Source organism: Stenella coeruleoalba (assembly GCF_951394435.1).
Source record: "Stenella coeruleoalba genome assembly, chromosome: 7".
NCBI classification, from domain to species: Eukaryota; Metazoa; Chordata; class Mammalia; order Artiodactyla; family Delphinidae; genus Stenella; species Stenella coeruleoalba.
This window is the reverse complement of record NC_137153.1, coordinates 7,835,669-7,852,160: the sequence shown is the minus strand read 5'-3', so window position 1 is coordinate 7,852,160 and position 16,492 is coordinate 7,835,669. Positions and strand designations below refer to the sequence as shown.

The 16,492-nt window shown below is 43.7% G+C and overlaps 1 long non-coding RNA gene across 5 annotated transcripts in view; it reads left to right on the top strand.

Moving 5' to 3' along the window:
* The window catches only part of LOC307189342, a 417,306-nt gene that overhangs the window by 75,303 nt on the left and 325,511 nt on the right, over positions 1-16,492 (top strand). The window contains exon 1 of one of the 5 annotated variants that reach the window (XR_013829156.1): positions 14,449-14,467. The exons of the other annotated variants lie outside the window; for them this stretch is intronic. This is a non-coding gene — a long non-coding RNA (uncharacterized lncRNA). Of the gene's footprint in view, positions 1-14,448; positions 14,468-16,492 lie in introns of those variants that run through there. 5 annotated transcript variants of the gene reach the window in all.

Genomic DNA, 16,492 nt, shown 5'->3' with positions numbered 1-16,492 from the left:
ATCTCTGGTTTTATGCAGCAACCCAACTCACCTTTCCCCTTAAGCAAGCATAAGTTGGTTTTCTAAATTTGAGAACCTATTCTGTTTTGGAATTCAGTTCCTGTGTAGCCAAGTTTACATTCCGTGTATTAGTGATATCTTATGATGTTTCTTTTTCTGTGTGACTTATTTCAGTTAGAATCATCGTACCTGAATCTACTCATTATGCTGCTACGGGCCTGATGACATAGATTTCATTGCTGAGTGATTCTGCATTGTACGTAACTACCACAAGTTCTTTATCCATTTTTCACTTTCTGTGATGTTGAACTTGTACTGTAAACGAGGTTCTTGTAAACAGAGCCGTTCAAAACTTTGGGGTGGCTGTGTCTTTTTGATTTTAATTTCCCTAAGCTATAGGACCATAAGTGGAAGTGCCCTAGGCTCTGTTGCTTTGTTTTTTAGATGTTTCAGGAAACACCATACACTTCTCCCAAGTGTCTGTTGGCAATTTACATCCCGCCCATCAGCATAACAAGGCTCCCAGTTCTCAATGGCCTGTTGCCTTTCTGGATTTTACACTTTTCTCAGATGGCCCTTTTGACCGGGGGGAAGTGAGACTTCATTGTAGTGCAGATTTCCTTTGCAAGCTTGCTTGGTTGGCCAAAAAGGGCGTATGCGTTTTTTCCTGAATATATTCAGGAAAAAACGCATACGCCCTTTTTGGCCAAGTGCATCATTGTGGACGTTCTGCCTCTTTTCCTATGCTTTCAATGCAATTCCAGTCTACCTCCTGAAATCGGTTTCCTGCAATTCTGCCCCGCTTTCAAGTCCTCTTGGCAGCCTTACTTCAGTCTATTTTTGGACGATAGCTGTCATTTATAACTCTGCAGGTTTGTGAATTACAGTGCCCCTGAGCTCCTTTCTTCAACTCGCTTTCTTTTGAGCTGGCCGCAACACCGCAGGATGGCTTCAGGCCCTAATCTGGTTCCGGCACGGCACGCTGAGCCTTTGGTTAATTCCTCTTCCTGGTGGGAAATGAGAGTTAAATTTGCCCGTCCAGACACCTCCAGCTAGCCTCTCATTGGTTCTCGCTATTCCTGTTCATCTTCCGCAGAAATTGCAAACTGGGCCAAACGGGAGGTTAAAGGGACTGACTCTCCAAGGCGGGAGAGTGTTAGTAAAGCGTCTGGAATGTTGCACCCGAGTACCAGGGTACGAAAACTGAGACATATTTGAACACGTCTCCCGATCACATGGTTGATCATACTCTAGGTTCCACATGCATGTTTTAGCTGAAGGAAGAATACCTTAAACCTGGGTAGTTGAAACCCGTGGAATGGGTACCATGCAATATGACTTCAAAGGGTCTTCATTTGCTCACCGAACCTCTCCAATCCTATCACTGCTGCGTTTATGCCCCTGTACACATGCTTGATTCTCTTTCGGAGACATAGCAATCCATAGGTTTTAAGATACTTACTAGTCAGGTACATTCTTAAGCGTTTAATATGCGGTGTTGAGTCCATTTCGTTGAGCAAGGAGTAGCTCTTGTCTATTCCATATTTGACTTAAGGAACTTTATCTGTGCTCATTTCAATCTCTGGTTTTATGCAGCACCCCAACTCACCTTTCCCCTTAAGCAAGCATAAGTTGGTTTTCTAAATTTGAGACCCTGTTCTGTTCTGTAATTCAGTTCCTGTGTAGCCAAGTTTACATTCCGTGTATTACTGATATCTTATGATGTTTCTTTTTCTGTGTGACTTACTTCAGTTAGAATCATCATACCTGAATCCACTCATTGTGCTGCTAAGGGCCTGATGACATAGATTTCATTGCTGAGTGATATTGCTTTGTAAGTAAATACCACAACTTCTTTATCCATTTTTCACTTTCTGCGATGTTGAACTTGTACTGTAAACGAGGTTCTTGTAAACAGAGGCGTCCCAAACTTTGGGGTGGCTGTGTCTTTTTGATTTTAATTTCCCTAAGCTATAGGACCATAAGTGGCAGTGCCCTAGGCTCTGTTGCTTTGTTTTTTAGATGTTTCAGGAAACACCATACACTTCTCCTGAGTGTCTGTTGGCAATTTACATCCCGCCCATCAGCATAACAAGGCTCCCAGTTCTCCATGGCCTGTCCTGCCTTTCTGGATTTTACACTTTTTTCAGATGGCGCTTTTGACCGGGGGGAAGTGAGACTTCATTGTAGTGCAGATTTCCTTTGCAAGCTTGCTTGGTTGGCCAAAAAGGGCGTATGCGTTTTTTCCTGAATATATTCAGGAGAAAACGCATACGCCCTTTTTGGCCAAGTGCATCATTGTGGACGTTCTGCCTCTTTTCCTATGCTTTCAATGCAATTTCAGTCTACCTCCTGAAATCGGTTTCCTGCAATTCTGCCCCGCTTTCAAGTCCTCTTGGCAGCCTTACTTCAGTCTATTTTTGGACGATAGCTGTCATTTATAACTCTGCAGGTTTGTGAATTACAGTGCCCCTGAGCTCCTTTCTTCAACTCGCTTTCTTGTGACCTGGTCGCAACACCGCAGGATGGCTTCAGGCCCTAATCTGGTTCCGGTACAGCACGCTGAGCCTTTGGTTATTTCCTCTTCCTGGTGGGAAATGAGAGTTAAATTTGCCCGTCCAGACACCTCCAGCTAGCCTCTCATTGGTTCTCGCTATTCCTGTTCATCTTCCGCAGAAATTGCAAACTGGGCCAAACAGGAGGTTAAAGGCGCTGACTCTCCAAGTGGGGGGAGTGTTAGGAAAGCGTCTGGAATGTTGCACCCGAGTACCAGGGGAGGAAAGCTGAGACATATTTGAACACGTCTCCCATTCACATGGTTGATCATACTTGGGTTCCACATGCATGTTTTAGCTGAAGGAAGAATACCTTAAACCTGGAGAGTTGAGACCCGTGTAATGGGTACCATGCAATATGACTTCAAAGGGTCTTCATTTGCTCACCGAACCTCTCCAATCCTATCACTGCTGCCTTTATGCCCTTGTACACATGCTTGATTCTCTTTTGGAGACATAGCAATCCATAGGTTTTACGATACTTACTAGTCAGGTACATTCGTAGGTGTTTAATATGCGGTGTTGAGTCCATTTCGTTGAGCAAGGAGTAGCTCTTGTCTATTCCATATTTCACTTAAGGAACTTTATCTGTGCTCATTTCAATCTCTGGTTTTATGCAGCACCCCAACTCACCTTTACCCTTAAGCAAGCATAAGTTGGTTTTCTAAATTTGAGACCCTGTTCTGTTCTGTAATTCAGTTCCTGTGTAGCCAAGTTTACATTCCGTGTATTACTGATATCTTATGATGTTTCTTTTTCTGTGTGACTTATTTCAGTTAGAATCATCATACCTGAATCCACTCATTGTGCTGCTAAGGGCCTGATGACATAGATTTCATTGCTGAGTGATATTGCTTTGTAAGTAAATACCACAACTTCTTTATCCATTTTTCACTTTCTGCGATGTTGAACTTGTACTGTAAACGAGGTTCTTGTAAACAGAGGCGTCCCAAACTTTGGGGTGGCTGTGTCTTTTTGATTTTAATTTCCCTAAGCTATAGGACCATAAGTGGCAGTGCCCTAGGCTCTGTTGCTTTGTTTTTTAGATGTTTCAGGAAACACCATACACTTCTCCTGAGTGTCTGTTGGCAATTTACATCCCGCCCATCAGCATAACAAGGCTCCCAGTTCTCCATGGCCTGTCCTGCCTTTCTGGATTTTACACTTTTTTCAGATGGCGCTTTTGACCGGGGGGAAGTGAGACTTCATTGTAGTGCAGATTTCCTTTGCAAGCTTGCTTGGTTGGCCAAAAAGGGCGTATGCGTTTTTTCCTGAATATATTCAGGAGAAAACGCATACGCCCTTTTTGGCCAAGTGCATCATTGTGGACGTTCTGCCTCTTTTCCTATGCTTTCAATGCAATTTCAGTCTACCTCCTGAAATCGGTTTCCTGCAATTCTGCCCCGCTTTCAAGTCCTCTTGGCAGCCTTACTTCAGTCTATTTTTGGACGATAGCTGTCATTTATAACTCTGCAGGTTTGTGAATTACAGTGCCCCTGAGCTCCTTTCTTCAACTCGCTTTCTTGTGACCTGGTCGCAACACCGCAGGATGGCTTCAGGCCCTAATCTGGTTCCGGTACAGCACGCTGAGCCTTTGGTTATTTCCTCTTCCTGGTGGGAAATGAGAGTTAAATTTGCCCGTCCAGACACCTCCAGCTAGCCTCTCATTGGTTCTCGCTATTCCTGTTCATCTTCCGCAGAAATTGCAAACTGGGCCAAACAGGAGGTTAAAGGCGCTGACTCTCCAAGTGGGGGGAGTGTTAGGAAAGCGTCTGGAATGTTGCACCCGAGTACCAGGGGAGGAAAGCTGAGACATATTTGAACACGTCTCCCATTCACATGGTTGATCATACTTGGGTTCCACATGCATGTTTTAGCTGAAGGAAGAATACCTTAAACCTGGAGAGTTGAGACCCGTGTAATGGGTACCATGCAATATGACTTCAAAGGGTCTTCATTTGCTCACCGAACCTCTCCAATCCTATCACTGCTGCCTTTATGCCCTTGTACACATGCTTGATTCTCTTTTGGAGACATAGCAATCCATAGGTTTTACGATACTTACTAGTCAGGTACATTCGTAGGTGTTTAATATGCGGTGTTGAGTCCATTTCGTTGAGCAAGGAGTAGCTCTTGTCTATTCCATATTTCACTTAAGGAACTTTATCTGTGCTCATTTCAATCTCTGGTTTTATGCAGCACCCCAACTCACCTTTACCCTTAAGCAAGCATAAGTTGGTTTTCTAAATTTGAGACCCTGTTCTGTTCTGTAATTCAGTTCCTGTGTAGCCAAGTTTACATTCCGTGTATTACTGATATCTTATGATGTTTCTTTTTCTGTGTGACTTATTTCAGTTAGAATCATCATACCTGAATCCACTCATTGTGCTGCTAAGGGCCTGATGACATAGATTTCATTGCTGAGTGATATTGCTTTGTAAGTAAATACCACAACTTCTTTATCCATTTTTCACTTTCTGCGATGTTGAACTTGTACTGTAAACGAGGTTCTTGTAAACAGAGGCGTCCCAAACTTTGGGGTGGCTGTGTCTTTTTGATTTTAATTTCCCTAAGCTATAGGACCATAAGTGGCAGTGCCCTAGGCTCTGTTGCTTTGTTTTTTAGATGTTTCAGGAAACACCATACACTTCTCCTGAGTGTCTGTTGGCAATTTACATCCCGCCCATCAGCATAACAAGGCTCCCAGTTCTCCATGGCCTGTCCTGCCTTTCTGGATTTTACACTTTTTTCAGATGGCGCTTTTGACCGGGGGGAAGTGAGACTTCATTGTAGTGCAGATTTCCTTTGCAAGCTTGCTTGGTTGGCCAAAAAGGGCGTATGCGTTTTTTCCTGAATATATTCAGGAAAAAACTCCTATGCCCTTTTTGGCCAAGTGCATCATTCTGGACGCTCTGCCTCTTTTCCTATGCTTTCAATGCAATTTCAGTCTACCTCCTGAAATCGGTTTCCTGCAATTCTGCCCCACTTTCAAGTCCTCTTGGCAGCCTTACTTCAGTCTATTTTTGGACGATAGCTGTCATTTATAACTCTGCAGGTTTGTGAATTACAGTGCCCCTGAGCTCCTTTCTTCAACTCGCTTTCTTGTGACCTGGCCGCAACACCGCAGGATGGCTTCAGGCCCTAATCTGTTTCCAGCACGGCACGCTGAGCATTTGGTTATTTCCTCCTCCTGGTGGGAAATGAGAGTTAAATTTGCCCGTCCAGACACCTCCAGCTAGCCTCTCATTGGTTCTCGCTATTCCTGTTCATCTTCCGCAGAAATTGCAAACTGGGCCAAACAGGAGGTTAAAGGCGCTGACTCTCCAAGTGGGGAGAGTGTTAGTAAAGCGTCTGGAATGTTGCACCCGAGTACCAGGGGAGGAAAACTGAGACATATTTGAACATGTCTCCCGATCACATGGTTGATCATACTCTGGGTTCCACATGCATGTTTTAGCTGAAGGAAGAATACCTAAAACCTGGGTAGTTGAAACCCGTGGAATGGGTACCATGCAATATGACTTCAAAGGGTCTTCATTTGCTCACCGAACCTCTCCAATCCTATCACTGCTGCGTTTATGCCCCTGTACACATGCTTGATTCTCTTTCGGAGACATAGCAATCTATAGGTTTTAAGATACTTACTAGTCAGGTACATTCTTAGGCGTTTAATATGCGGTGTTGAGTCCATTTCGTTGAGCAAGGAGTAGCTCTTATCTATTCCATATTTGACTTAAGGAACTTTATCTGTGCTCATTTCAATCTCTGGTTTTATGCAGCACCCCAACTCACCTTTACCCTTAAGCAAGCATAAGTTGGTTTTCTAAATTTGAGACCCTGTTCTGTTCTGTAATTCAGTTCCTGTGTAGCCAAGTTTCCATTCCGTGTATTACTGACATCTTATGATGTTTCTTTTTCTGTGTGACTTATTTCAGTTAGAATCATCATACCTGAATCCACTCATTGTGCTGCTAAGGGCCTGATGACACAGATTTCATTGCTGAGTGATATTGCTTTGTAAGTAAATACCACAACTTCTTTATCCATTTTTCACTTTCTGCGATGTTGAACTTGTACTGTAAATGAGGTTCTTGTAAACAGAGGCATCCCAAACTTTGGGGTGGCTGTGTCTTTTTGATTTTAATTTCCTTAAGCTATAGGACCATAAGTGGCAGTGCCCTAGGCTCTGTTGCTTTGTTTTTTAGATGTTTCAGGAAACACCATACACTTCTCCCAAGTGTCTGTTGGCAATTTACATCCCGCCCATCAGCATAACAAGGCTCCCAGTTCTCCATGGCCTGTCCTGCCTTTCTGGATTTTACACTTTTTTCAGATGGCCCTTTTGACCGGGGGGAAGTGAGACTTCATTGTAGTGCAGATTTCCTTTGCAAGCTTGCTTGGTTGGCCAAAAAGGGCGTATGCGTTTTTTCCTGAATATATTCAGGAAAAAACGCATACGCCCTTTTTGGCCAAGTGCATCATTGTGGACGTTCTGCCTCTTTTCCTATGCTTTCAATGCAATTCCAGTCTACCTCCTGAAATCGGTTTCCTGCAATTCTGCCCCGCTTTCAAGTCCTCTTGGCAGCCTTACTTCAGTCTATTTTTGGACGATAGCTGTCATTTATAACTCTGCAGGTTTGTGAATTACAGTGCCCCTGAGCTCCTTTCTTCAACTCGCTTTCTTGTGACCTGGCCGCAACACCGCAGCATGGCTTCAGGCCCTAATCTGGTTCCGGCACGGCACGCTGAGCCTTTGGTTAATTACTCTTCCTGGTGGGAAATGAGAGTTAAATTTGCCCGTCCAGACACCTCCAGCTAGCCTCTCATTGGTTCTCGCTATTCCTGTTCATCTTCCGCAGAAATTGCAAACTGGGCCAAACAGGAGGTTAAAGGGACTGACTCTCCAAGTCGGGAGAGTGTTAGTAAAGCGTCTGGAATGTTGCACCCGAGTACCAGGGTACGAAAACTGAGACATATTTGAACACGTCTCCCGATCACATGGTTGATCATACTCTAGGTTCCACATGCATGTTTTAGCTGAAGGAAGAATACCTTAAACCTGGGTAGTTGAAACCCGTGGAATGGGTACCATGCAATATGACTTCAAAGGGTCTTCATTTGCTCACCGAACCTCTCCAATCCTATCACTGCTGCGTTTATGCCCCTGTACACATGCTTGATTCTCTTTCGGAGACATAGCAATCCATAGGTTTTAAGATACTTACTAGTCAGGTACATTCTTAGGCGTTTAATATGCGGTGTTGAGTCCATTTCGTTGAGCAAGGAGTAGCTCTTGTCTATTCCATATTTGACTTAAGGAACTTTATCTGTGCTCATTTCAATCTCTGGTTTTATGCAGCACCCCAACTCACCTTTACCCTTAAGCAAGAATAAGTTGGTTTTCTAAATTTGAGACCCTGTTCTGTTCTGTAATTCAGTTCCTGTGTAGCCAAGTTTACATTCCGTGTATTACTGATATCTTATGATGTTTCTTTTTCTGTGTGACTTATTTCAGTTAGAATCATCATACCTGAATCCACTCATTGTGCTGCTAAGGGCCTGATGACACAGATTTCATTGCTGAGTGATATTGCTTTGTAAGTAAATACCACAACTTCTTTATCCATTTTTCACTTTCTGCGATGTTGAACTTGTACTGTAAACGAGGTTCTTGTAAACAGAGCCGTTCCAAACTTTGGGGTGGCTGTGTCTTTTTGATTTTAATTTCCCTAAGCTATAGGACCATAAGTGGAAGTGCCCTAGGTTCTGTTGCTTTGTTTTTTAGATGTTTCAGGAAACACCATACACTTCTCCTGAGTGGTTGTTGGCAATTTACATCCCGCCCATCAGCATAACAAGGCTCCCAGTTCTCCATGGCCTGTCCTGCCTTTCTGGATTTTACACTTTTTTCAGATGTCCCTTTTGACCGGGGGGAAGTGAGACTTCATTGTAGTGCAGATTTCCTTTGCAAGCTTGCTTGGTTGGCCAAAAAGGGCGTATGCGTTTTTTCCTGAATATATTCAGGAAAAAACGCATACGCCCTTTTTGGCCAAGTGCATCATTGTGGACGTTCTGCCTCTTTTCCTATGCTTTCAATGCAATTCCAGTCTACCTCCTGAAATCGGTTTCCTGCAATTCTGCCCCGCTTTCAAGTCCTCTTGGCAGTCTTACTTCAGTCTATTTTTGGACGATAGCTGTCATTTATAACTCTGCAGGTTTGTGAATTACAGTGCCCCTGAGCTCCTTTCTTCAACTCGCTTTCTTTTGAGCTGGCCGCAACACCGCAGGATGGCTTCAGGCCCTAATCTGGTTCCGGCACGGCACGCTGAGCCTTTGGTTATTTCCTCTTCCTGGTGGGAAATGAGAGTTAAATTTGCCCGTCCAGACACCTCCAGCTAGCCTCTCATTGGTTCTCGCTATTCCTGTTCATCTTCCGCAGAAATTGCAAACTGCGCCAAACAGGAGGTTAAAGGCGCTGACTCTCCAAGTGGGGAGAGTGTTAGTAAAGCGTCTGGAATGTTGCACCCGAGTACCAGGGGAGGAAAACTGAGACATATTTGAACACGTCTCCCGTTCACATGGTTGATCATACTTGGGTTCCACATGCATGTTTTAGCTGAAGAAAGAATACCTTAAACCTGGAGAGTTGAGACCCGTGTAATGGGTACCATGCAATATGACTTCAAAGGGTCTTCATTTGCTCACCGAACCTCTCCAATCCTATCACTGCTGCGTTTATGCCCCTGTACACATGCTTGATTCTCTTTCGGAGACATAGCAATCCATAGGTTTTACGATACTTACTAGTCAGGTACATTCTTAGTTATTTAATATGCGGTGTTGAGTCCATTTCGTTGAGCAAGGAGTAGCTCTTGTCTATTCCATATTTGACTTAAGGAACTTTATCTGTGCTCATTTCAATCTCTGGTTTTATGCAGCACCCCAACTCACCTTTCCCCCTAAGCAAGCATAAGTTGGTTTTCTAAATTTGAGACCCTGTTCTGTTCTGTAATTCAGTTCCTGTGTAGCCAAGTTTACATTCCGTGTATTAGTGATATCTTATGATGTTTCTTTTTCTGTGTGACTTATTTCAGTTAGAATCATCGTACCTGAATCTACTCATTATGCTGCTACGGGCCTGATGACATAGATTTCATTGCTGAGTGATACTGCATTGTACGTAAGTACCACAAGTTCTTTATCCATTTTTCACTTTCTGCGATGTTGAACTTGTACTGTAAACGAGGTTCTTGTAAACAGAGCCGTTCCAAACTTTGGGGTGGCTGTGTCTTTTTGATTTTAATTTCCCTAAGCTATAGGACCATAAGTGGAAGTGCCCTAGGCTCTGTTGCTTTGTTTTTTAGATGTTTCAGGAAACACCATACACTTCTCCCAAGTGTCTGTTGGCAATTTACATCCCGCCCATCAGCATAACAAGGCTCCCAGTTCTCAATGGCCTGTTGCCTTTCTGGATTTTACACTTTTTTCAGATGGCCCTTTTGACCGGGGGGAAGTGAGACTTCATTGTAGTGCAGATTTCCTTTGCAAGCTTGCTTGGTTGGCCAAAAAGGGCGTATGTGTTTTTTCCTGAATATATTCAGGAAAAAACGCATACGCCCTTTTTGGCCAAGTGCATCATTGTGGACGTTCTGCCTCTTTTCCTATGCTTTCAATGCAATTCCAGTCTACCTCCTGAAATCGGTTTCCTGCAATTCTGCCCCGCTTTCAAGTCCTCTTGGCAGCCTTACTTCAGTCTATTTTTGAACGATAGCTGTCATTTATAACTCTGCAGGTTTGTGAATTACAGTGCCCCTGAGCTCCTTTCTTCAACTCGCTTTCTTGTGACCTGGCCGCAACACCGCAGCATGGCTTCAGGCCCTAATCTGGTTCCGGCACGGCACGCTGAGCCTTTGGTTAATTCCTCTTCCTGGTGGGAAATGAGAGTTAAATTTGCCCGTCCAGACACCTCCAGCTAGTCTCTCATTGGTTCTCGCTATTCCTGTTCATCTTCCGCAGAAATTGCAAACTGGGCCAAACAGGAGGTTAAAGGGACTGACTCTCCAAGTGGGGAGAGTGTTAGTAAAGCGTCTGGAATGTTGCACCCGAGTACCAGGGTACGAAAACTGAGACATATTTGAACACGTCTCCCGATCACATGGTTGATCATACTCTAGGTTCCACATGCATGTTTTAGCTGAAGGAAGAATACCTTAAACCTGGGTAGTTGAAACCCGTGGAATGGGTACCATGCAATATGACTTCAAAGGGTCTTCATTTGCTCACCGAACCTCTCCAATCCTATCACTGCTGTGTTTATGCCCCTGTACACATGCTTGATTCTCTTTCGGAGACATAGCAATCCATAGGTTTTAAGATACTTACTAGTCAGGAACATTCTTAGGCGTTTAATATGGGGTGTTGTGTCCATTTCGTTGAGCAAGGAGTAGCTCTTGTCTATTCCATATTTGGCTTAAGGAACTTTATCTGTGCTCATTTCAATCTCTGGTTTTATGCAGCACCCCAACTCACCTTTACCCTTAAGCAAGAATAAGTTGGTTTTCTAAATTTGAGACCCTGTTGTGTTCTGTAATTCAGTTCCTGTGTAGCCAAGTTTACATTCCGTGTATTACTGATATCTTATGATGTTTCTTTTTCTGTGTGACTTATTTCAGTTAGAATCATCATACCTGAATCCACTCATTGTGCTGCTAAGGGCCTGATGACACAGATTTCATTGCTGAGTGATATTGCTTTGTAAGTAAATACCACAAGTTCTTTATCCATTTTTCACTTTCTGCGATGTTGAACTTGTACTGTAAACGAGGTTCTTGTAAACAGAGCCGTTCCAAACTTTGGGGTGGCTGTGTCTTTTTGATTTTAATTTCCCTAAGCTATAGGACCATAAGTGGAAGTGCCCTAGGTTCTGTTGCTTTGTTTTTTAGATGTTTCAGGAAACACCATACACTTCTCCCGAGTGGTTGTTGGCAATTGACATCCCGCCCATCAGCATAACAAGGCTCCCAGTTCTCCATGGCCTGTCCTGCCTTTCTGGATTTTACACTTTTTTCAGATGGCCCTTTTGACCGGGGAGAAGTGAGACTTCATTGTAGTGCAGATTTCCTTTGCAAGCTTGCTTGGTTGGCCAAAAAGGGCGTATGCGTTTTTTCCTGAATATATTCAGGAAAAAACGCATACGCCCTTTTTGGCCAAGTGCATCATTGTGGACGTTCTGCCTCTTTTCCTATGCTTTCAATGCAATTCCAGTCTACCTCCTGAAATCGGTTTCCTGCAATTCTGCCCCGCTTTCAAGTCCTCTTGGCAGCCTTACTTCAGTCTATTTTTGGACGATAGCTGTCATTTATAACTCTGCAGGTTTGTGAATTACAGTGCCCCTGAGCTCCTTTCTTCAACTCGCTTTCTTTTGAGCTGGCCGCAACACCACAGGATGGCTTCAGGCCCTAATCTGGTTCCGGTACGGCACGCTGAGCCTTTGGTTATTTCCTCTTCCTGGTGGGAAATGAGAGTTAAATTTGCCCGTCCAGACACCTCCAGCTAGCCTCTCATTGGTTCTCACTATTCCTGTTCATCTTCCGCAGAAATTGCAAACTGGGCCAAACAGGAGGTTAAAGGCGCTGACTCTCCAAGTGGGGAGAGAGTTAGTAAAGCATCTGGAATGTTGCACCCGAGTACCAGGGGAAGAAAACTGAGACATATTTGAACACGTCTCCCGATCACATGGTTGATCATACTCTGGGTTCCACATGCATGTTTTAGCTGAAGGAAGAATACCTAAAACCTGGGTAGTTGAAACCCGTGGAATGGGTACCATGCAATATGACTTCAAAGGGTCTTCATTTGCTCACCGAACCTCTCCAATCCTATCACTGCTGCGTTTATGCCCCTGTACACATGCTTGATTCTCTTTCGGAGACATAGCAATCCATAGGTTTTAAGATACTTACTAGTCAGGTACATTCTTAGGCGTTTAATATGCGGTGTTGAGTCCATTTCGTTGAGCAAGGAGTAGCTCTTGTCTATTCCATATTTGGTTTAAGGAACTTTATCTGTGCTCATTTCAATCTCTGGTTTTATGCAGCAACCCAACTCACCTTTCCCCTTAAGCAAGCATAAGTTGGTTTTCTAAATTTGAGAACCTATTCTGTTTTGGAATTCAGTTCCTGTGTAGCCAAGTTTACATTCCGTGTATTAGTGATATCTTATGATGTTTCTTTTTCTGTGTGACTTATTTCAGTTAGAATCATCGTACCTGAATCTACTCATTATGCTGCTACGGGCCTGATGACATAGATTTCATTGCTGAGTGATTCTGCATTGTACGTAACTACCACAAGTTCTTTATCCATTTTTCACTTTCTGTGATGTTGAACTTGTACTGTAAACGAGGTTCTTGTAAACAGAGCCGTTCAAAACTTTGGGGTGGCTGTGTCTTTTTGATTTTAATTTCCCTAAGCTATAGGACCATAAGTGGAAGTGCCCTAGGCTCTGTTGCTTTGTTTTTTAGATGTTTCAGGAAACACCATACACTTCTCCCAAGTGTCTGTTGGCAATTTACATCCCGCCCATCAGCATAACAAGGCTCCCAGTTCTCAATGGCCTGTTGCCTTTCTGGATTTTACACTTTTTTCAGATGGCCCTTTTGACCGGGGGGAAGTGAGACTTCATTGTAGTGCAGATTTCCTTTGCAAGCTTGCTTGGTTGGCCAAAAAGGGCGTATGCGTTTTTTCCTGAATATATTCAGGAAAAAACGCATACGCCCTTTTTGGCCAAGTGCATCATTGTGGACGTTCTGCCTCTTTTCCTATGCTTTCAATGCAATTCCAGTCTACCTCCTGAAATCGGTTTCCTGCAATTCTGCCCCGCTTTCAAGTCCTCTTGGCAGCCTTACTTCAGTCTATTTTTGGACGATAGCTGTCATTTATAACTCTGCAGGTTTGTGAATTACAGTGCCCCTGAGCTCCTTTCTTCAACTCGCTTTCTTTTGAGCTGGCCGCAACACCGCAGGATGGCTTCAGGCCCTAATCTGGTTCCGGCACGGCACGCTGAGCCTTTGGTTAATTCCTCTTCCTGGTGGGAAATGAGAGTTAAATTTGCCCGTCCAGACACCTCCAGCTAGCCTCTCATTGGTTCTCGCTATTCCTGTTCATCTTCCGCAGAAATTGCAAACTGGGCCAAATGGGAGGTTAAAGGGACTGACTCTCCAAGGCGGGAGAGTGTTAGTAAAGCGTCTGGAATGTTGCACCCGAGTACCAGGGCACGAAAACTGAGACATATTTGAACACGTCTCCCGATCACATGGTTGATCATACTCTAGGTTCCACATGCATGTTTTAGCTGAAGGAAGAATACCTTAAACCTGGGTAGTTGAAACCCGTGGAATGGGTACCATGCAATATGACTTCAAAGGGTCTTCATTTGCTCACCGAACCTCTCCAATCCTATCACTGCTGCGTTTATGCCCCTGTACACATGCTTGATTCTCTTTCGGAGACATAGCAATCCATAGGTTTTAAGATACTTACTAGTCAGGTACATTCTTAAGCGTTTAATATGCGGTGTTGAGTCCATTTCGTTGAGCAAGGAGTAGCTCTTGTCTATTCCATATTTGACTTAAGGAACTTTATCTGTGCTCATTTCAATCTCTGGTTTTATGCAGCACCCCAACTCACCTTTCCCCTTAAGCAAGCATAAGTTGGTTTTCTAAATTTGAGACCCTGTTCTGTTCTGTAATTCAGTTCCTGTGTAGCCAAGTTTACATTCCGTGTATTACTGATATCTTATGATGTTTCTTTTTCTGTGTGACTTACTTCAGTTAGAATCATCATACCTGAATCCACTCATTGTGCTGCTAAGGGCCTGATGACACAGATTTCATTGCTGAGTGATATTGTTTTGTAAGTAAATACCACAACTTCTTTATCCATTTTTCACATTCTGTGATGTTGAACTTGTACTGTAAACGAGGTTCTTGTAAACAGAGCCGTTCCAAATTTTGGGGTGGCTGTGTCTTTTTGATTTTAATTTCCCTAAGCTATAGGACCATAAGTGGCAGTGCCCTAGGCTCTGTTGCTTTGTTTTTTAGATGTTTCAGGAAACACCATACACTTCTCCCGAGTGGTTGTTGGCAATTTACATCCCGCCCATCAGCATAACAAGGCTCCCAGTTCTCCATGGCCTGTCCTGCCTTTCTGGATTTTACACTTTTTTCAGATGGCCCTTTTGACCGGGGGGAAGTGAGACTTCATTGTAGTGCAGATTTCCTTTGCAAGCTTGCTTGGTTGGCCAAAAAGGGCGTATGCGTTTTTTCCTGAATATATTCAGGAAAAAACGCATACGCCCTTTTTGGCCAAGTGCATCATTGTGGACGTTCTGCCTCTTTTCCTATGCTTTCAATGCAATTCCAGTCTACCTCCTGAAATCGGTTTCCTGCAATTCTGCCCCGCTTTCAAGTCCTCTTGGCAGCCTTACTTCAGTCTATTTTTGGACGATAGCTGTCATTTATAACTCTGCAGGTTTGTGAATTACAGTGCCCCTGAGCTCCTTTCTTCAACTCGCTTTCTTGTGACCTGGCCGCAACACCGCAGGATGGCTTCAGGCCCTAATCTGGTTCCGGTACGGCACGCTGAGCCTTTGGTTATTTCCTCTTCCTGTTGGGAAATGAGAGTTAATTTTGCCCGTCCAGACACCTCCAGCTAGCCTCTCATTGGTTCTCGCTATTCCTGTTCATCTTCCGCAGAAATTGCAAACTGGGCCAAACAGGAGGTTAAAGGCGCTGACTCTCCAAGTGGGGAGAGAGTTAGTAAAGCGTCTGGAATGTTGCACCCGAGTACCAGGGGAGGAAAACTGAGACATATTTGAACACGTCTCCCGATCACATGGTTGATCATACTCTGGGTTCCACATGCATGTTTTAGCTGAAGGAAGAATACCTAAAACCTGGGTAGTTGAAACCCGTGGAATGGGTACCATGCAATATGACTTCAAAGGGTCTTCATTTGCTCACCGAACCTCTCCAATCCTATCACTGCTGCGTTTATGCCCCTGTACACATGCTTGATTCTCTTTCGGAGACATAGCAATCCATAGGTTTTAAGATACTTACTAGTCAGGTACATTCTTAGGCGTTTAATATGCGGTGTTGAGTCCATTTCGTTGAGCAAGGAGTAGCTCTTGTCTATTCCATATTTGGCTTAAGGAACTTTATCTGTGCTCATTTCAATCTCTGGTTTTATGCAGCAACCCAACTCACCTTTCCCCTTAAGCAAGCAGAAGTTGGTTTTCTAAATTTGAGAACCTGTTCTGTTTTGGAATTGAGTTCCTGTGTAGCCAAGTTTACATTCCGTGTATTAGTGATATCTTATGATGTTCCTTTTTCTGTGTGACTTATTTCAGTTAGAATCATCGTACCTGAATCTACTGATTATGCTGCTATGGGCCTGATGACATAGATTTCATTGCTGAGTGATACTGCATTGTACCTAAGTACCACAAGTTCTTTATCCATTTTTCACTTTCTGCGATGTTGAACTTGTACTGTAAACGAGGTTCTTGTAAATAGAGCCGTTCAAAACTTTGGGGTGGCTGTGTCTTTTTGATTTTAATTTCCCTAAGCTATAGGACCATAAGTGGCAGTGCCCTAGGCTCTGTTGCTTTGTTTTTTAGATGTTTCAGGAAACACCATACACTTCTCCCAAGTGTCTGTTGGCAATTTACATCCCGCCCATCAGCATAACAAGGCTCCCAGTTCTCAATGGCCTGTTGCCTTTCTGGATTTTACACATTTTTCAGATGTCCCTTTTGACCAGGGTGAAGTGAGACTTCATTGTAGTGCAGATTTCCTTTGCAAGCTTGCTTGGTTGGCCAAAAAGGGCGTATGCGTTTTTTCCTGAATATATTCAGGAAAAAACGCATACGCCCTT